Source organism: Pleurodeles waltl, chromosome 8, assembly GCF_031143425.1.
Source record: "Pleurodeles waltl isolate 20211129_DDA chromosome 8, aPleWal1.hap1.20221129, whole genome shotgun sequence".
In the NCBI taxonomy this organism is placed as follows: Eukaryota; Metazoa; Chordata; class Amphibia; order Caudata; family Salamandridae; genus Pleurodeles; species Pleurodeles waltl.
Window position 1 is genome coordinate 437,032,030 of NC_090447.1, and position 21,635 is coordinate 437,053,664.

A 21,635-nucleotide genomic window follows, 5' to 3' on the forward strand; every position below is an offset into this window, starting at 1 on the left:
ATGAGCAGCCTTAAACTGCTTTGTAATGGGCCATCACTAACATGTTTTGTCATTTACTGCCAAGCCGGGAATATGTGTCAAAAAGGAAGGGACTCCAAATACTCTTCAAAACTCCCATCCCCACTAATCATAATGTGGATACCATTACACGTTAGTAAGGCCTGCCGGACCAGAATAGTATGTTTGGCATCATGTATTTGATTGCATTTTTTAAAAGAGTAACAGAACTTAACTGCAATATTTAAATAAGTCTAGACATATTTCAACATTGCCACTTTAATAGAATGATTGGAAAAAAAAAACTGGAGGTGGCCCGATTTCCCCCTCCCCCCTCCACTGGGGGTGGGGTTGTGGGCGTGGTATTAAAAAGTTTGAAGACCACTGCCCTAGATCAAAGACATTTTGAATATAAGTACAGGGGCTCTCGCCCCATGATTTTTAGAGCACTTTTGGAATTGGGACTGAACCTCTGAAGAAGGACTGCTGGACAGCACAAATGATTCATCTGGACTGCTCTTTTGTGATTGCCCTGCTACCTGCTGTCGCTGGGTGACATAAAGGACTCCCAGGATTGTTTTTCTGCCTGTTGCCCTGCTGCCAGCTGCCCCCTGACTCTGGACCCCAGGCACTGTTGGCCTCTAATGCTGGGACGGCCTGCTGCCTGCTATTTCTGGGCTGCAGGAGAGACTACCACTTGTGTGCTGGCGGTGATGAGCTGGCCTGCTGCACCTCTAGTGCCCCCATACAGGTGCTCTTCCCCAGGGTCCGTGTGTGAGGAGCACTGTTAAAATGCTCCATGCCCATAGGTCAAGCTTGTGTTGAGCACTTCATTTCTGGCTAATAAAATCAAACAGTAATACTCAGTGTCAAAACCATGCACATTACATAATACAAACCCTGCACACGCTAGGGTTCTCAATAAATTACCAAAAATCGCAACTACAACTTGCTCAAATACAACAGTATTTAGGGGCAATACTAAATACTCAAAAAGCGCTAGCAAGTCCAAATACACAGAGAATACAAGCATTCCAAAATATAATTGCACAGATACAGACAGGTCAACAGTACACTGTCAGATTTGTCATGAAAATGTTAGGGATGATGGCATCATGTATTGCAATTGTTCCACATGCAAGACTAAACATGCGGTCCGTACAACAGTGCCTTGCACAGCAATGGTCACAGGCACATGGTCGACTTCAAGATCTAGTGTTGATAGACCTCCAAACATACATGTCCCTTCAGTGGTGGAATTCCACAAATCTAAACAAAGGGCAGCCATTTCAAGACCCTGTGCCTCAGACCATAATTACAACTGATGCATCAATGATTGGCTGGGGAGCTCACCTCAACAATCACAACATCCAAGGACAATGGGATGCTCAACACAAACAGCTACACATAAATCACTTAGAGTTGTTAGCTGTCTTCCTAGCACTCAAAGCTTTTCAGCCTCTTCTCACTCGGAAGAATGTCCTGATCAAAACAGACAATATGACCACCATGTATTACCTAAACAAACAGGGAGGGACACATTCTTCTCAACTCTCCCTCCTAGCTCAAAGAATTTGGAAATGGGCAATACACAACCAAATTCACCTAGTGGCACAGTACATTCCAGGGATACACAACCAATTGGCAGATGTTCTCAGCAGAAATCATCAACAAACACACGAGTGGGAGATTCACCCTCAAGTACTTCAAAAATGCTTTAAAAAATGGGGAACACCAAACTTAGATCTGTTCGCCACAAGCGAAAACGCAAAATGCCTAAACTTCGCATCCAGATACCCACATCCCCTATCCAAGGGCAATACTCTATGGATCAATTGGTCAGGGATATTTGCTTACGCTTTTCCCCCTCTCCCACTCATTCCATTTGTAGTCAACAAATTGCGTCAAAACACACTCAAGATGATACTCATAGCACCAACGTGGGCACGTCAGCCATGGTACATAACATTGTTAGACCTGTCAGTAGTACCACACTCCAAGCTCTCAAACATACCAGACCTGTTGACACAAAACAAAGGGCAGATCAGGCACCCAAATCCCAACACACTCAATCTGGCCATTTTGCTCCTGAGGTCATAGAATTTGAGTATTTACAACTAGCATTAGAATGTATGGAAGTCATTAAGCAAGCAAGAAAACCCACTACTAGACAGTGCTATGCTAACAAATGGAAAATATTTGTATATTACTGTCAATCTAAACAGATTGCCCCTCTTACAGCATCAATACAAGATATTGTATGCTATTTACTTCATTAACAAAAATCTAATTTAGAATTCTCTTCCATAAAAATACATCTTACTGCAATTTCAGGATATTTGCAAAATGTACAGCACAGCTCTTTATTTAGAGTTCCTGTTATCAAAGCCTTCATGGAAAGCTTAAAGCGCATCATTCCACCCAGAACGCCTCCAGTTCTTTCTTGGAATTTAAAGTTAGTGCTTACCAGACTTATGGGCCCACCATTTGAAACCTATGCACTCATGTCAAATGCAATTCTTAACAAGGAAGGTTACCTTTCTAGTCGCAATACATAATTGTGAAGAGTCAGTGAAATTCAACCTTTCACTATTGAAGAACCGTTCATACAAGGACACAAATATAAAGTTGTATTACGAACTAACCCTAAATTTCTACCAAAGGTGGTATCACCTTTTCATATTAATCAAACAGTGGAACTACCAGTCTTCTTCCCACAGCCAGATTCAGTGGCAGAAAGAGCTCTACATACATTAGACATTAAAAGAGCACTAATGTACTATATAGATAGAACAAAACCATTCAGGAAAACTAAACAGCTTTTTGTAGCCTTTCAAAAACCTCATACAGGTAACCCTATTTCAAAACAAGGATTAGCAAGATGGATAGTAAGATGCATCCAAACATGCTACATTAAAGCCAAGAGACAATTCTTAGTTACTCCTAAAGCACATTCCACAATGAAAAAAGGTGCTACAATGGCTTTTATTAGGAAACATACCAATGGCTGAAATATGTAAAGCAGCTACTTGGCCAACACCACATACATTTACTAAACACTATTGTGTAGATATTTTAGAAACACAGCAAGCCACAGTAGGTCAAGCTGTTCTCAGAACATTATTTCAAACAACTTCAGCTCCTACAGGCTAACCACCACATTTATGGGAGGACTAACTGCTTTGTAGTCTATGCACAGCATGTGTATCTGCAGCTACACATGCCATCGAACGGAAAATGTCACTTACCCAGTGTACATCTGTTCGTGGCATGTTCCGCTGCAGATTCACATGCACCCTCCCACCTCCCTGGCAGTCGTTTAAGTTAACAATATTTGTACATATATATATATATATATATATATATATATATATAACATTCCATTAGCATGGACATCTGTTTCCTTTATGCTCTATCACTTCTACCTTACCCTCTGTGGGAAAACAATCTAACATGGAGTTGATGCCCATGCGCAATGGAGCCGAAGAGGAGGAGTCACTCGATCCCGTGACTCGAAAACACTTCTTCGAAGAAAAACAACTTGTAACACTTCGAGACCAACACTAGATGGCAGAATTATATGCACAGCATGTGAATATGCAGCGGAACATGCCACGAACAGATGTACACTGGGTAAGTGATATTTTCCATATATATATATAAGAAAAGGTTACAGGGACGTTAAAGTTAAGTCGACTTTTACCTGCACAAAACCCTAAAGATTCAACAGTTATAGTTATACTTATCTTAAAAAACTATCACTCATTGTATAAAGATACTTTCCAGCATGAGTTATAGCTTCTTCAGATAAGTATACCCATAAGTATAACTAATTGCTGAATTTCTATGGTTTTGTTAGGGTAAAATGTCAACTTAACTTTAACGTCTCTGTAAAATTTTGTTTTTTCAGTGAATGTCTGTTTTTTTAACATGCACGTTAATATAACCAGCGCCACACGCAGCCTCTGGCCGTGCACCCCAAGCAGAGCAAAGATGGGGTTGGATGCAGTGGGCGTTTGTTTTCCAATTTTTCTCTGGATCCATTGCAGATTTACACAGGGGGCTGTGTTGAGCCCCGCAGAGGATCCACAGCTCAGACAAAAAAAATAAAGCGATGTTTTTGCCCATGAGGTGTCCCAAAGGTACCCCTCTATGTGTCCTATGAGGTCAGGATTCTTGTATCCTGACCCCATATGTGTTTTTGTACAGTTTTTTCCCACCCCCCTAGTCGATGCAACAAAAAAAAGGGTGGCTACAACATTTCTATCAGATTGTGGCCAGCCATTCTGGGCCTTGCTTCTACCCAGGATCCGTGGATACTCCGCGGGTGGATCACAAAAAGCACTCCATCTATGGAAAAAAAGTTGTCTTAACTATAACTACCTACTGGCTATCAGCAGTAATACATATATATTTTTCTCTCCACAATTTCCTCCCAGCAGTTCACCCCAGGGAGGGGTCGCAGAAAAAAACGGCGGCACCACCAAGTCCAAAGTGTATATATTTATTTCAAATTTTAGCCATAAAGTGCAGGGTGCGAGGAAAAATGGTGACGCGTTTCGGCCGGAGCCTTCAACTGGCCATAGTTTCACAATTTCAGAGTGTTTTAAAACAGGGGAGTTAATCCCACCACCAATTAAAATACAGCTAGCACTAGACAGCTGACCTTTCACTAATTCGGTTTCCAATGGTAGGCAAATTGACATAGTGATTCTTTAAAAGAAAAAGGAACCGAAATAGAATCATGGTAAAGTACCCAACCAACACATGATTATACATTTTGCTCTTTTCCTATATCAATATTTTTTTACAATAGCATTGCTCAAAAAGAGAAAATAAATTAATAAGCTGATCATTGGTGAAGTACCCATTTCATCATAAACGATTTCCTATGATAACCCAGTTCATTTGCTACAGCAACACTGATGCCTTAAAGATATAGAGATATTAACATACTGATAATTAAAAGGAAACTGAACAAAAGTTGCAAACCGAATCATGGTAAAGTACCCAATCAACATGTGTGATTCTAAATTCTACTCATATTAATATATATAGTAACTGTATTTAGATAGTGCTTACTACCCCTAACGAGGCGTTGAAGCGCTTTTGGGTGAGTAGCATGCTACTGGATTATGGAGATCATACTTATAAAATGAGGTTTGGGAAGAGTGAAAGAAGGGACCCATGAGGGAAGATTTTAGAAAGGATTATTTGGGAGATCATAGTAGTAAAATGAGGTTTAGGGTGATCCTGTCAGAGGATGGCCCTCTATGTAGTGTGCAAAACTAGGCACACTATGCAGGGGGTCCACGCAACCACACATTGGTTTTCAGAGGTAAAAATTAGACCACCTAATTAATGCTCCAATTTTTAAGGTAGCTGGTCGAGCAGTTAGGCTAATCCACAAGATGTGCTAAGTATTTGCTGTACTCACAAATCCAGTCATGCACCACACGCACTCAATGAATAACTCGGGACCAGAATTTATAAAAATATTTCAGACTTCCATATAAATTTTAAGAACAAGATCTTTAAGATATGTTAAGTACTTTTTGAGATATGACTTTTCAAAGTTTTAATAAAGTTAGTCTTTCTGTGGTAATTACGCACCATAGGAATCAATAGGCAGTCTCTTTTAAAAATGCATTTAAAATCATACAGTTGAGTTACTTGTCTCTTCTTTTGCAGGATGCTCGCTGCAGTCGGTGGGCATCTTGTGCCAGCTGGAGAGCCTCAGGTGGCTCCTGGTTCCGGAAGAAGCAGCATTGGAAAGTCTCTTGGCACAAGCACAGGGCCACTGGGAGGGGCCACTTGGAAAAAGAGCAGATTTAAAGATGGTGCCTTGGCGTCCCATTTGGCTGTCTATGTCACAAGGGGTTGGTGACCCGTGGAGCACAGCTGGTTCCTCGTTGCAGGGTGGCTGGATGCAGGGCGAGTTGGAGATCCAGGAGCTGTGCACAACTGAGTTCTTTGGAGCTGGAAGTGAGTCTCTTTGAGGGCCGCTTACAGGACAACGGGGGCACTCTGGTTGGAGGTCCGGGTTTTCCCAAAGTCCCTCGACTGGGGCGTCCTCCTGATCCTTTTTCAGCTCTGAAGGAGCTTGTGTTCTAGTTGTCCGACATCAGCTGACCAGTACCCAGGGTATTGGCATACCTTCGCCACTGGAGGATGCAGTGCCACCAAACTTGGCACACTTGTAGGACACGTCTGGGCAGTCGTCGGTGTGTTGTCGGGTCTGAATGCGACTTCCGGTTACAGAGATATTGGCCGATCGGTGAAGTGACCCTCACCAGTTTGTTGGTTCTTGCTTGGTTTTTGAGTGGTGCCTCTCAAAAATCTGGGGTGATTCTTGAAGCCTGTGGGTCCCCTGGGTTTCTTGGGGTCGATCCAGTATCCAGTTCCTCTGCAGCGGCGATTTTTGGGTTCTAGGTGCAGCAGTTAGTGTTTGGCGCCTTTTCTCTAGTGCAACAGGTCCACAGTTCTCTTGCTTTGGATCTTCTTTGGTGCTGGTCTTTTTTTTTTCTTTTCAAATCCGATTTCATTGATCTAGGGGAGCCCACTAAATACTGAATTTAGTGGGCGTTTTAGGGGGGACCTGGTAGTGTCCAAAGGGACTCTTACCATTGGGTTCCTACACCCATTACAGTGACCGCTTCCTGTGGGAAGGGTCACCTCCCTAAATCTTATTGGCTATTGTCCTGCCATCCACCATGGAGGAAAATGAAATGAAGGGTCCACTTTACCTGCAAGCTCCTAAGGGTGGTGCATGCTCAGTGAGGCCACTCCTCATACCCTTTGTGTGGTTTCCTGCCTTTGCTCCCTCCAAAGGGGGGTTTGCAAAAGGGGAGGCCATCTGCTGCTAACAGCAGGCCTGGGGATCGAGTTTCAAGGGCGGTAGCCCTTTGAAGCTCACTGCCAGGGTAGTGCACATTCCTGAGGCAGGGGGTGTTAGCTCCTCCACCCAGAAAGGGCATTGTTTTACAAACCAGAGAGACAGGGCTCTCCCCCAGGTTTGTATATTGACTGTCTGGATGTGGCAGACTTGCTGGAACCAGTCAGCAACCATGCCAGGATAGTTCATTTTTGCAGGGGACACCTCTAAGGTGCTGGATACATTTTATAATAAATCCAGGAATGATACCAGTTTGGATTTATCATTCTGAGTTGTTTGATACCAAACAACCCAGGGTTCAGAGTAGCCATTATGCAGCTGGTAAACTCGTATTGACCAGTGTCCAGCACATATATTAAAATGGCTGCTCTGTTCACTCACTATGTCCCCGGTTTGGCAAGGACACAGTGGGGGCATATTGCTCAGGCAATTATGCCCTGACATACAGTATGGTGCACCCTGCCTTGGGGCTGGATGGCCTGCTAGGGGGGTGACTTACCCATAACACATGCAGTGTAGGGTGGAGAGGGCACACACGGAGTGTGCCATGTCGATTTTGTGTTTTAGGTTTGCATCAGGACACCCTTCTTGTAATGGCAGTGCTAGGTGTATCTGGATGCATGGCCGTAGAGGGTGGCACAATCAGTGCTGCTGCCCTCAGGGGCCTACGCTTAGTACCCCATGCCCTGGGTCCCTAAGTACCTTTTACTAGGGACTTATAGTGGTAGCTAAAGGTGTAGCCACTTTTACAATGTTTTAGAGAAAGAACACTGGCACTGAGAACCTGGTTAGCAGGATCCCAGTGCACTCCAGTCCAAGTTGCATTCAGAAACAAGGCAAAAAGTGTGTTGGGGGGGGGGGTACTGCAACAAGGTGTCAGTCTCTCACAGATCCAAGAAGGGAAGAGTCTAAATGGGTTATTTTGGAGATCATAGTAGCAGAATGGGGCTTGTAATGAGTCAGAGAGTGAAGGCAGAGAATATATTAAGAGAGGTATAGGGTGAGATATAGAGAAGTCAATTGGATAGATCAAATGTTTTTATAACCACCCAATCCTGCGCCATGCACAGCCTTCTTGGTGGTAGTCGGCCTCATGACATTCAGCTAACCCTCTTTGTAACCACCCAACCCCATGCCATGCACAGCCTGCGGCCAGGCCCTGTGACTAATTCCCTAAAGCCAAATACTTTATTTAAAAAAGGGGGGGGGGGAGGCATATGGTCCCCCCTCACTTTACCAATTTTTGCCCCTGGAACCCTATCCCCCAAGGCTTGGCCACATGTACCTGGGTGCCCATGGCAGCCAGTATAGATTTATGAGGACCGCGGTGGGAGCCTCATGCCTGTTAGCGGGCAGGGAAAGAGATTAAAACTCCGCTCTCAGCAAGTAGGAGCTTTTTTAAAGTTCCCGCTTGCTGAAAGCAGAGTGTTTGCTTTTGCGTGGCAGGTGGTGTCTGCTCCTGCCAAGCAAAATCAAACCGCTACCTCCCAAGGATGGGCACCTCAGGAGGTAGTTGGAGCCAGCTCTGAGGGGTAGCAGTCCCCCCAGGGCCATGTATGGCTCCACGAGGTGGGCCATGTGGCCCACTCCCTCAATATTTTCAGTTTTACCCCAGGGAGGTGGTTGTCCCCGGGTTGGTCCGCAGACCCCCCTATTAATTTTGTTAAATATTGCCCCAGGGTGGTGGTCCCTGGGTGCGGGGAGGGGGAGATGCGCAGCCCCTCCATACTGTTAACAGCCATGGGGAGGCGGCAGTCCATGGGGCCCAGGGAGGTCCGCAGGGCCCCCCTATTCATTTTTTAAAATATTGCCCCAGGGAGGTGGTGGTCCCCAGCATGCAGGGGCTGCGCGCCCCCCATACTATTAACTGATAGCCCCATGGACCACCACCTCCCCAGGGTGCGAGGGGGGCGCTCTCCCCCCTCCCCAGAGTTTATAAACTTTGCCCTGGGGAGTTGGTGGTCTCTGGGGGGGAAAGGGGGACCGGTCTGCATGACCCCCCCCATTAGCTTTGTATAGATCAAGCCCTGGGGAGGTGGTGGTGGTTCCTGGGGCGCAAGGGGCTGTTCTGTGTGGCCCCTTCGCATACTTAATAAACATAACCCTGGGCGGTGGTGGTCCCCAGGGTTTCTGAAAGTACTGGGTGGGGGGCGTGCATGCCCTCTCCTATTTTTGCCCATAATGCTTCTGGGACCTGGCCCACCCAGTGACAATGTCAGTTATAAAAGCGGGAGACCACTTTTTATTTATTTATTTATCACGGTGAGATCCACGGATCCAGCCATGGATTTTTCAGTGATTGAAAAAAAAATGCTTTAAGCCTTGGGGGGGGGGGGGGGGGGGGGGGGGGGGGGGGAGGTCCCAGGGGGACCCCTGGACCTTGCTATGCCGTTAGGGTATACATACCATGTCCCTTTTTCTTTTTACTTTTTTTTGGGTGACTCGGTGTAGGAGGCTGGACTGGCTTGTAGTGAGTACCAAGGGGTACTTGCACCTTGCACCAGGCCCAGTTATCCCTTATTAGTGTATAGGGTGTCTAGCAGCTTAGGCTGATAGATAATGGTAGCTTAGCAGAGCAGCTTAGGCTGAACTAGGAGACGTGTGAAGCTACTACAGTACCACTTAGTGTCATATGCACAATATCATAAGAAAACACAATACACAGTTATACTAAAAATAAAGGTACTTTATTTTTATGACAATATGCCAAAGTATCTTAGAGTGTACCCTCAGTGAGAGGATAGGAAATATACACAAGATATATATACACAATAGCAAAAATATGCAGTATAGTCTTAGAAAACAGTGCAAACAATGTATAGTTACAATAGGATGCAATGGGGAGACATAGGGATAGGGGCAACACAAACCATATACTCCAGAAGTGGAATGCGAACCACGAATGGACCCCAAACCTATGTGACCTTGTAGAGGGTCGCTGGGACTATTAGAAAATAGTGAGAGTTAGCAAAATAACCCTCCCCAAGACCCTAAGAAGTGAGTGCAAAGTGCACCAAAGTTCCCCTAAGGACAAAATAGTCGTGTTAGAGGGAAAATGCAAGGAAAACACAAATCAGCAATGCAACAACGATGGATTCCTGACTGAGGGTACCTGTGGAACAAGGGGACCAAGTCCAAAAGTCACAAGCAGCTCGGAGATGGGCAGATGCCCAAGAAATGCCAGCGGTTGGTGCAAAGAAGCTCTTACTAGGCTGAAGAACTGTGAATACTGCAGGAACGACAAGGGCTAGAGACTTCCCCTTTGGAGGATGGATCCCCCACGCCTTGGATAGTCGTGCAGAAGTGTTTTCCCGCCGGATGGACGCCAACAAGCCTTGCTACACGCAAATCGTGCGTTTGGCGTTTTTGGACGCTGCTGGGGCCCAGGAGGGACCAGGAGGTCGCAAATTGGACCTGCAGAGAGAGGGGACGTCGAGCAAGACAAAGAGCCCTCACTGAAGCAGGTAGCACCCGGAGAAGTGCCAGAAACAGGCACTACGAGGATGCGTGAAACGGTGCTCGCCGAAGTTGCACAAAGGAGTCCCACGTCGCCGGAGACCAACTTAGAAAGTCGTGCAATGCAGGTTAGAGTGCCGTGGACCCAGGCTTGGCTGTGCACGAAGGATTTCCGCCGGAAGTGCACAGGGGCCGGAGTAGCTTGCAAAGTCGCGGTTCCCAGCAATGCAGCCCAGCGAGGTGAGGCAAGGACTTACCTCCACCAAACTTGGGCTGAAGAGTCACTGGACTGTGGGGGTCACTTGGACGGTGTCGCTGGATTCGAGGGACCTCGCTCGTCGTGCTGAGAGGAGACCCAAGGGACCGGTAATGCAGCTTCTTGGTGCCTGCGGTTGCAGGGGGAAGATTCCGTCGACCCACGGGAGATTTCTTCGGAGCTTCTGGTGCAGAGAGGAGGCAGACTACCCCCACAGCCTGCACAAGCAGGAAAACAGTCGAGAAGGCGGCAGGATCAGCGTTACAGAGTTGCAGTAGTCGTCTTTGCTACTATGTTGCAGGTTTGCAGGCTTCCAGCGCGGTCAGCGGTCGATTCCTTATCAGAAGGTGAAGAGGGAGATGCAGAGGAACTCGGCTGAGCTCATGCATTCGTTATCTAAAGTTTCCCCAGAGACAGAGACCCTAAATAGCCAGAAAAGAGGGTTTGGCTACCTAGGAGAGAGGAAAGGCTACTAACACCTGAAGGAGCCTATCACAAGGAGTCTCTGACGTCACCTGGTGGCACTGGCCACTCAGAGCAGTCCAGTGTGCCAGCAGCACCTCTGTTTCCAAGATGGCAGAGGTCTGGAGCACATTGGAGGAGCTCTGGACACCTCCCAGGGGAGGTGCAGGTCAGGGGAGTGGTCACTCCCCTTTCCTTTGTCCAGTTTCGCGCCAGAGCAGGGGCTAAGGGGTCCCTGAACCGGTGTAGACTGGCTTATGCAGAATTGGGCACATCTGTGCCCAACAAAGCATTTCCAGAGGCTGGGGGAGGCTACTCCTCCCCTGCCTTCACACCATTTTCCAAAGGGAGAGGGTGTCACACCCTCTCTCAGAGGAAGTTCTTTGTTCTGCCATCCTGGGCCAGGCCTGGCTGGACCCCAGGAGGGCAGATGCCTGTCTGAGGGGTTGGCAGCAGCAGCAGCTGCAGAGAAACCCCAGGAAGGGCAGTCTGGCAGTACCAGGGTCTGTGCTACAGACCACTGGGATCATGGAATTGTACCAACAATGCCAGGATGGCATAGAGGGGGCAATTCCATGATCATAGACATGTTACATGGCCATATTCGGAGTTACCATGGTGAAGCTACATATAGGTAGTGACCTATATGTAGTGCACGCGTGTAATGGTGTCCCCGCACTCACAAAGTTCAGTGAATTGGCTCTGAACAATGTGGGGGCACCTTGGCTAGTGCCAGGGTGCCCTCACACTAAGTAACTTTGCACCTAACCTTTACCAGGTAAAGGTTAGACATATAGGTGACTTATAAGTTACTTAAGTGTAGTGTAAAATGGCTGTGAAATAACGTGGACGTTATTTCACTCAGGCTGCAGTGGCAGGCCTGTGTAAGAATTGTCAGAGCTCCCTATGGGTGGCAAAAGAAATGCTGCAGCCCATAGGGATCTCCTGGAACCCCAATACCCTGGGTACCTCAGTACCATATACTAGGGAATTATAAGGGTGTTCCAGTAAGCCAATGTAAATTGGTAAAAATGGTCACTAGCCTGTCAGTGACAATTTGGAAAGAAATGAGAGAGCATAACCACTGAGGTTCTGATTAGCAGAGCCTCAGTGAGACAGTTAGTCACTACACAGGTAACACATTCAGGCACACTTATGAGCACTGGGGCCCTGGGTTACCAGGGTCCCAGTGACACATACAACTAAAACAACATATATACAGTGAAAAATGGGGGTAACATGCCAGGCAAGATGGTACTTTCCTACACTCGGCTAAAGCAGAGCCCCAAAATGGCTGCCAACACTTCTTGTTTGAAGTGTTGGCAACCAATCAGATCTCCGCAGGAGATCTCTCTGGATCCGTGGCCCTAGAAATAGGTTTCCTTTCCCTTTACTATCTCAAAAACTACTGAACGGATTTACACCAAATAAAAAAAAGGGTGATCTGCGGACCAAAAGCTACCTTTTTGCCAAATTTGGTGTAATGCCATCCAGTGGCTTGGTCTTCCGGCGTGTCTAAAGAGTCCATGGGAATTAACATGGGAAATGCACTTTTTTGAGCCCCCCCCCCCTTTATTTTGCTCGGGCCTTGTTTGATGGATCATCCTGAAATTTTCCATGCATAAGACCTAACTTGACTCTTTTTTTGGCAAATTTTGTGAAGATTCGCCAAACGGTGCCAAAGATAAAGGCAAGTCAAAGAACACTTGAAAACTAGATCCTAACTATAACTACCTACTGGTGACCGCCAGTAGGTTTATACCACGCCTCAAAATCTCACCATACAAGAAAGAAACCATAGGTGGCACATCTTTCTTCGTCCAAATAGCCAAACTATGGAACTCATCATCCCGAAACACAAGATCCAAGGAAAACAATCTATCTTCAGAAGACTACTCTAGAGTTGGCTCTTTCCTACATAATCACCAAACACTCATGTACAGCATATCCCTGTGTATGTAAACATGGTGTGTATTTCTTTGTACAAATATATATAAAAATAATAGTTTTTAAATTATACACTTTTTAGGACTGCTTAACAAATATATATATATATATATATATATATGAATAATACCTTTTTACTAGGGGCCTATAGTGGTAGCTTATGGTGTATCCATTTGGGCCAATGCGTCACAACAGGTTTAGGGAAAGAGCTCTGGCCCAAGGAACTTAGTTAGCATGGGCTACATCATATATCAGGCAAAAAAGTGGGGGGCTAATCATGTCAAAAAGAGGCCTTTTCTGACAGTCATCTGCATAGTTATAGCATGTGAGCTGAAATTAATTGAGCTTTATTGGTAATGACTCCATGTAGATGTTGAAAAGCATGAGTGAGATGATAGACTTACCTTTTGGCCAGCGTCCGTCACTTCCTCCTGCATGACCGCTGCTGTTGTCTCCTCACAGAGCCTGCTGGCTCTGTGTTCGAGGCCCGCCTCCACCCACAGGCACCCGGCTGCACCCCATCCCTGGTGGCCTAGTAGCCTTCTGTGTCTGTCAGGTCTGTCTGTCTTTTATCTTTCATTCTTTTTTCTGAACTTTGCCTTTTTTCTGTTCTTTCACTCTTTTCTGCTCCTGCACTTTCCCTGCTCCCTGCCACTGCTACCCCCACAGCCCCCGCCCACGTACTGCTTCCTTCCTCCCAGCTGACCAATGCCCCACCCTCCCCTTCTTAAGGGTAGCTGCTGCGCGGCAACTGATGGCATACCAAAGGCAAGCCCATCTGCGCCTGGACCGTGCCCAGTGCCTCAGACTCTGGATCTCGCACCACCCACCGATATGACACCTGGACCCTCCACGCACTGAACCTTGGACGTTGGAGCACCTGTCACCCTGCTTCCCCCAAGGACACCCACAGACCTGTCTCCTGCTGGCACTGCCATCTCACTTTCTCAGCACATCAAAAGCCTGACCTCACAGCACCAGAACCGCTTCCAGACCACCTCAAGTGCATTCTCCTTAACGTCTGCTCCCTGCACAAACACAGCATAGGGATTTGGAACCTGATAGACACCATCCGCCCAGACATTGCTTTTTTCACTGAGACATGGACTAACACAACATCTAGACTGGAAATCGCCATTGCCATCCCCAGAGACTACAAGCTGCTATGCAAGGACCGGCCACCCAGACCAGGAGGCAACATAGCCATTGCCCACAAGACCACCCTCTGACTGACGATCAACACACAGGAATTCACCCCCATCATGGAGTACCTCCACTTCCAAGTGCACACCACCACCATGGCACCCTCATCTACAGACCACCCGGACCACACCAAGCACTCAGCGACGCCATCGTCGGCTTCATAGCCCCCCATGCACTCTCCTCTAGCAACTACATTCTCCTTGGCGACCTCAACTTCCATTTCAATGATCTCAGCGACCACAACACCTCAACACTACTCGAGAACCTGGACACAATCGGGCTCAAGCAACTGGTCACCTCATCAAAGCACATCGCCGGACACACACTCAATCCCATTTTCTCTGCCATCAGCAATATCACCATCGTCGACCTGCTACACCTGGGCTAACCACCATTGCATCGACTTTTCCATCTCCACGCCCAGAGTGCACACTCACTCAATGCGCTCTGCCTACAGTAAATGGAACCAGACCTCAGAGGAGCAACTCATCAACACCCTCAGCAACTTACCACCTCCCCACACAATAGATGCTAACACCTCAGCTCGCAATCTCCACAAATGGATCACCGACTGTGCGGACACCCTAGCTGCTCTCTGGACGACCACTTGGAAACATTCCTCCAAGAAAGCCAGTTGGTTCACCCCTGCACTCCAGGCATCAAAGTGTTCATGCAGGAGGCTGGAGAAGAAGTGGAGAAACAGCAAATCCCCAGAAGACCTTGGAACCTTCAAATAAGCCACAAGATCCCATCACAGCCTCATCAGGTCCACCAGGAAATTTGCCCTGTAGAACTGTATCAACTCCACCACACATAACACTAAAGAACTCTTCAGCGTCATCAAAGAATTCACCAAACCACAAGCTGAGACCACTAACATCCCTCCATCTCAGGATCTCTGTGACAGACTGGCCACATTCTTCCATCAGATGATCAAAGATATCTACGACAGGATCGGACCCCATAACTCTCTGAGCTCACCAACACCTCTGCCAAAATCCTCCAAACCCACATGACTCCTGCACGCCTAGACCCCCTCACGACAGATGAAACCCACTCCACCATGAGCAGAATCTACTCTGGAGCCCCGATCGACCCCTGCCCCCACTACATCTTCAACAAGGCCAGCGCCTCGTTAGTGCCTGAACTCTGCAAGACCATCAACTGCTCCCTAGAGTCAGCACTCTACCCCGAAGACTAGAAACATGCTGAAATCCACCCACTTCTGAAGGAACCCACAGCCAATCCAACAGACCGCAAGAACTCCCGCCCCATCTTGCTGCTGCCCTTCCCAGCTAAAGTCCCTGAGAAAGCAATCAACACTCAGCTACTCCAACATGTCGAGGACAACGACATCCTGGAATCACGCTTCAGATCTAACCACAGTACCAAAACCACCCTGCTCGCCTCCATAGTTGACATCCGCGCCCTCCTCGACCTCGGACAAACAGCAGCCCTCATCCCACTTGATCTTTCAGCCACCTTTGATACAGTGTCTCACTGCACACTATGCGCCAGACTCCACGCAGCAGGCATATGCAGCAAGGCCCTTCGATGGATACACTCCTTCCTGACAGGCAGAACACAGAAAGTCAGGCTCCCGTCACACCTGACAGAACCCACTGACATCAGCTGTGGAATACCCCAAAGATCATCGCTGAGCCCCACGCTGTTCAGCATCTACATGATCCCACTCACCCCCATCATGAAGAACTACGGTATGAATATTGTCTCCTACGCTGATGACACCCAGCTGATCATCTTCCTGACAACAGCCAAGAAGAATTTCAGGGACTGGATGGAAGCAGTCGCCACCTGGATGTGGAGAGCTGCCTTAAGCTGAATTCCAACAAAAATGAGATTCTCATCCTAGGACTCTCCTCATCAGTGTGGGACCAATCCTTGTGGCCTTCAACCGCATCGCCTCCACCTGCTTCTACACCTTCTGACTCCTGGAAGATCTTCTGATGGATGCCAACTGACTGCCGTAAAACCATGACACACTCCCTAATCATGCGCAGACTTTACTACGGCAACGCCCTCTATGTGGGAACCTCCAAGAAGAACCTGAGCAAGCTACATCAAATTCAGAATGCTGCTGCCAGACTTGTCTTAAACATCCCTGCCGAGACCACATCACAGAACACCTGTAAAAACCTCCACTGGCTCACCGTTGTCAAGAGGATCCACTTCAAACTCCTTGTACACGCCTACAGAGCCCTCCATGACAGCGGACCCAGCGACCTCAACCACTGCATCACCTGGTACACCTCTCTGCTCGTCCCAGCAGACGCTAGCAAACATACCCTGCGTGAAGAAGTCCTCGGTTGGAGGAAGGTCTTTCTCATACCTGGCAGAATAATGATGGAACACCTTACCTCCTCACCACAGACAGTCACAATTGCTGCCTCAGTTCAGGATGGGACCTCAAGACCTGGCTCTTCAACTGATCTCTGACGACACACCAGTCAGCGTCTTGAAACCCTATGGATGAGTAGTGCGCGCTGAAAATATATGATTGATTGATAGAGCCCTGAGGGACCGCTGCTTTTGTGAAGTACAGATTGAATCAGAAAAAGGGATTATAGATGACATTTGTTCTGTTTTGAAAATACGCTCCTCTCCAGCTGCGAGCAGTCGCCTCTGTGCCGGCTTCGTAGAGTCTTTGTATTAGAGTGTCATGGTTAACTGTGTCGAAAACAGCTAAGAGGTCCAAGAGTAGTAGTGCAGCGACCCCTTTGCAGTCTACCGCGTTTCTAATGTTATGTGAGATGGCGATGAGGGCAGATTCTGTGCCTCTTCCTAGATGGAATCCTGTCTGGTATTCTGAAAGTATGGAGTTATCTTGAACAAACTGGGACATCTGGGTGAATGCTGCTGTTTTGTTAGTTTTCCCAGGAAAGGCCTATTTGTAATTGGTCTGTAGTTGTTGAGGCCATGCAGGTCCAGCTTTGTTTTCTTTAATAATAAGAGTATGTATGCCTTTTTTTAGGGCTTCAGTAAAGATTCCCATACTTGAAGAATTATTGATGATTCTTCTTACTGGTGTGGCAGCGGAGGTAATTAGAAGAATGTTCTTGAAGATTTGTGGTGGACATGGGCCAGAAGAGCATCCGGCTGGCCTGCTTGCTTTGACAAGATCCATGAATTCACTTTGTGATATTTGTTGAAGGTACACAGAGGCTGGGTTAGCCTACTAATGGAGCGGATTTTTTTTTATTGTGGGTTGATGCTGGTGGTTTTTCTTTGTTTTAAATAGAAGTCCATCATGGGATTCTGCAATCCCTCTGAAAAAAATGTCTAATTTCTTTATAATCGGCTATTTGTAATGCTCCCATTTGCGGATTCTAAAGAAAAGGTGTCAGAACTCAACTGTAATAAGTTCTGAGGTCACAATGCCTGATGCCAGAGCCAACAGTTGATGGGATAGACAGGTCACCTCATAGCATAATTGAAGCAGCTGATTAAGGAAACAAATCAAACAAAATGTAGCTTTTGATTTGTTTCAGTTAATTTCTTGTAGCTGTACAGTGGCACCACGAAAAGGAGATATTATGGCAGCATACTTATTGTACTCACTTCTTAAATAAAAAATTTTAAAGTTAACATTTTGCTGCATGTTTCTGCACATTCAAAGCTACTGCACCTTTATTATTATTTTATTTTTTTTAAACAAAAATCAACTTGTATTAAACCGATTGCAATATCTTTTTACAACAAATATCTCACAGCATTTTTTATGTATTTAATTGTGCACTAAAGACCTTTAGCCTCGTTCCTCCATATGGTTATGGAACTCCTTGAAGACTTGCATTATCTTTATAATGTACGGCAAGGGTACTTTATATTTGTTTCTTCCTCTAAAGTGCACTGATAGATTACAGGAATATGCAGAAATAGTTAAAAATGCAGGCTGTTCCACGAAAGCAAACTTCTTTATATAACGTGTACTCAGGACTAGTTTGTATAAATCTTCAGTATGTATTAAAGAAGTATTGGAAATAGCCTGTCTTTGTGTGCATGCGCGTTATCATTTGAGTGCGTGCTCCTAAAAATCCGTGGGACTCCATTTGTTCCTTCAGGTCTGCATCTGCCGTGAGTCATTGATGCTATGAATCACACTGCTGCATGTGCTCCTCCTCAGCATCAGTAACAGTCAAGGCTGGTCCATTTCTGGACCCAGGGCATGGCATAACATCGATTCCCGGCTGCAGGAGAGCCAAGATGCAGATGCCCGCAAGTCAAAGTCAGTTAATATTTCCTGATTATAAGGTAAGGAGGGCGTTTATCGGAATTCCAGATAAACGAAGCCTTCTAAACATTTAGGGAGGGCCCTTCGCACTATTTGTATCTTGTAATGGGTCCTCTATACATTCGTGTGTTTCAGACAGTGAGGTTGTCTTAATGTCTACGATTTCTATTAGTTCTTCTGCAGAGAAAATGAAAACAGTGCTGTATTGTGTGTGGGCGACGCATGTGTTGATACTAAAGAGCCACGATACAAGTGGTGCATCATCATGTGTTAAGCAGGATGTGGCAGCCATTGTGGGGGTGGTGGGCCGCAGTCCCTGGAACAGACAAACTGCTAGATCTCCGGCGTCTACGAGGGAAAATGTCCTTACAGAAATGTAATCTCTCCATTGCTCAGAAGCCACGACGTTGTCTGTTGCCCTGACGCCACATTACCAGACGTCCCATAGTCCCAAAAGTGGGATTATAAAATGTGCTTTGGGATGTTCAATGTTAATCATACGACCTTTTAGACTTGGTTTTTGGAGTGACATGTAATCTACGAAAAGCTACACGTGTCATCCCTACAGTACCAAGATGGCGGCGCTGCGGTAGTTCTGTTTAATGCAAACATATGATTTTATTGATGGAAAATGAGCAAATGCTGCAGCGTTTTTCGGGAGGGGTAATTGTAAAAACTTTTTGACATAACATTTAAATTCTTTCTATAAATTATGCAGCCAGTTACAAAATGTGTTTTTTGAATCCTATATTTAAATGGACTAATTTAATTCCAATCTTTCACTCATAGTTGTTATATGTCTAAGCTTATTTTCTGCCCTGTAACTACTTCTCTGTGATTCCCTTTAAACATGTCCACTCAGCACACTGCAGGCTTTAATTGAAAAGAAACATTTTGTTGTTCTCACCCATTTCCAGTCCCTTTTCTTTCTTTTCACGCCCTCTAGCATCGGTTTCTCCTGTCACCCTTTCGAATGGTTCATTACGAGTCTCGCCTTAAACTGATGCTGTACTACTGCACTCTGAATTAGTAATAAACCCTGTGTGGTAGTGACTGGGTGTGGTATTTCTATATCATTCCGAGTTTTGACCCTCGGAACGATCAAAAAAGAGGAAAGCAAAGTTCGCACTAAGTTTTCTACAGGTTTTATCACCAATCCGAGCACTTCACTAGATAATTGCCTCCTGCGTCTTACTGGCGAGGTGCACCTTGGGAAATCCCCGCAGTGCATGTTTTTCCACAAATTTATAATCCTGCAGCAAAATCTGGATTCACACAAAATATGTAATTAGAGTCCTGCTCTCTTCTGCTCAAAATACCTTGTACCTTCCTAACAAACAACTTCTAGAATGTAGATTTTCCTAGTAATTTATGAAGGAAAGTCTTAATTTTATTAAAGACACAGAGGCGAGTATTATGCATTTTCTTTTCTTGTTTATTAAATAGCAGCAGTCACGAAAACCACAACTCCCAGAAGGCCAAACACAAACAGGCCAATGGGAGACAAACAGTAGTCAGTAGTATCCACCAATCACAAGGCATTAAACCCCTAAATACCTATCTTGACTGTGAACAGCCCTCTTTTCTTGTGCAAGGGTCAAACAGTATGAAACAACGGTAAAATAGAACAAATGATGCAAAAGGCCATAACAAAAGCCAATAAGTCTTGACAAACGTTCAATAACTGGATCTCTGAAGAGGAAAGAAGGACATCCGGATGGAGACAGTGATGCTGAATAAGTGAAGCAAATGGAGATGAGCAGTGATGATCCGCTGAAGGATGATGTTAATGACGAAGCCTGTGAAGGAGTAGATGATGCTGAAAGGGAGGGAAACAATCATAGAGTTATTTGTTGAGGCTGGATAATACTCGCCTCAGTGTCTTTAATAAAATTAAGACTTTCCTTCAAAAATTACTAGGAAAATCTACATTTTATGGCAAGACCGGAGGCTCATATTATGCTAGTTTAAAGCGAATTAATATCGTTTAAAGCAGCAGGTTGTACTGGGGTGCAATAAAACACTTTAAGCACATTATCATTAGACCAGTCAGCCGATTTGAGAATGTCCTCCAAACGAGAGCCAGCCCAAAAAGCTTTGGAAGCCATGGCACCTCTAGCAGAATGGGCACCAAAAGAGGAAGTGTCAATACCTGCTAAGGACATAACCCATTTAACCCAACGGGCCTGAGTTGGGTAGGAAACAGGTTTGAAAGGTTTTTTGAAGGAAATTAGGAGTTGGGATGCTGAGGAACATCTCAAATTGGCTGTTTGTTGTTCATATATCTTTAAACATTGACCTACACAAAGTTTAGGGTGGTCAGGAAAGTAGGAGTAAAATACTGTTGTCAAATTAGTTTTTTTACGTCTTTGAATATTAAATAAAACCCCAGAAGGGGTAAAATGATGGGCAGTGATATCAAGAGCTCTAACATCAGAAAGACGTTTAATTGAGACTAGGCATAGTAACATAGCTAACTTTGCGGACAATTTTTTCAATGAAAGCATGACGTTACCAGGCCAAGATAAAAATAGATTAAAAACAACATTAACATCCCACAACGAACTGTATTTAGGTAAAGAAGGATTGGAAAACTTTACTTCCTTCAACAGGCGACAAACCAGAAGATGTTCCCCAGCAGGCTTACAGTTAATGTAAAGGTGATAAGAAGAAATCGCCAACCTGTAAAGATTAATAGTACGATATGACTTACCTTTACTAGCTTCAGCTAGTTAACTATAAACTTATATCTGCTGAAAGGTGTGAGAAGGTAGCCTCTTTCTAGCCTTGTTACCCCCACTTTTGGCCTGTTTGTGAGTGTATGTCAGGGTGTTTGTCACTGTTTTCACTGTCTCACTGGGATCCTGATAGCCAGGCCTCAGTGCTCATAGTGAAAACACCATGTTTTCAGTATGGTTGTTATGTGTCACTGGGATCCTGCTAGTCAGGACCCCAGTGCTCATAGGTTTGTGGCCTATATGTATGTGTCACTGGGACCCTGTCACACAGGGCCCCAGTGCTCATAGGTGTGCATGTATATGTTCCCTGTGTGGTGCCTAACTGTCTCACTGAGGCTCTGCTAATCAGAACCTCAGTGGTTATGCTCTCTCATTTCTTTCCAAATTGTCACTGACAGGCTAGCGACCATTTTTACCAATTTACATTGG

At 45.8% G+C, this 21,635-nt stretch overlaps 1 protein-coding gene across 37 annotated transcripts in view; it reads left to right on the forward strand.

Moving 5' to 3' along the window:
- The window catches only part of INPP4A (inositol polyphosphate-4-phosphatase type I A), a 997,999-nt gene that overhangs the window by 225,089 nt on the left and 751,275 nt on the right, over positions 1-21,635 (forward strand). Inside the window, exon 2 of one of the 37 annotated variants that reach the window (XM_069204356.1) lies at positions 18,299-18,488. The exons of the other annotated variants lie outside the window; for them this stretch is intronic. The gene's annotated coding sequence lies outside the window, so the exon portion shown is untranslated. The remainder of the gene's footprint in view (positions 1-18,298; positions 18,489-21,635) is intronic. 37 annotated transcript variants of the gene reach the window in all.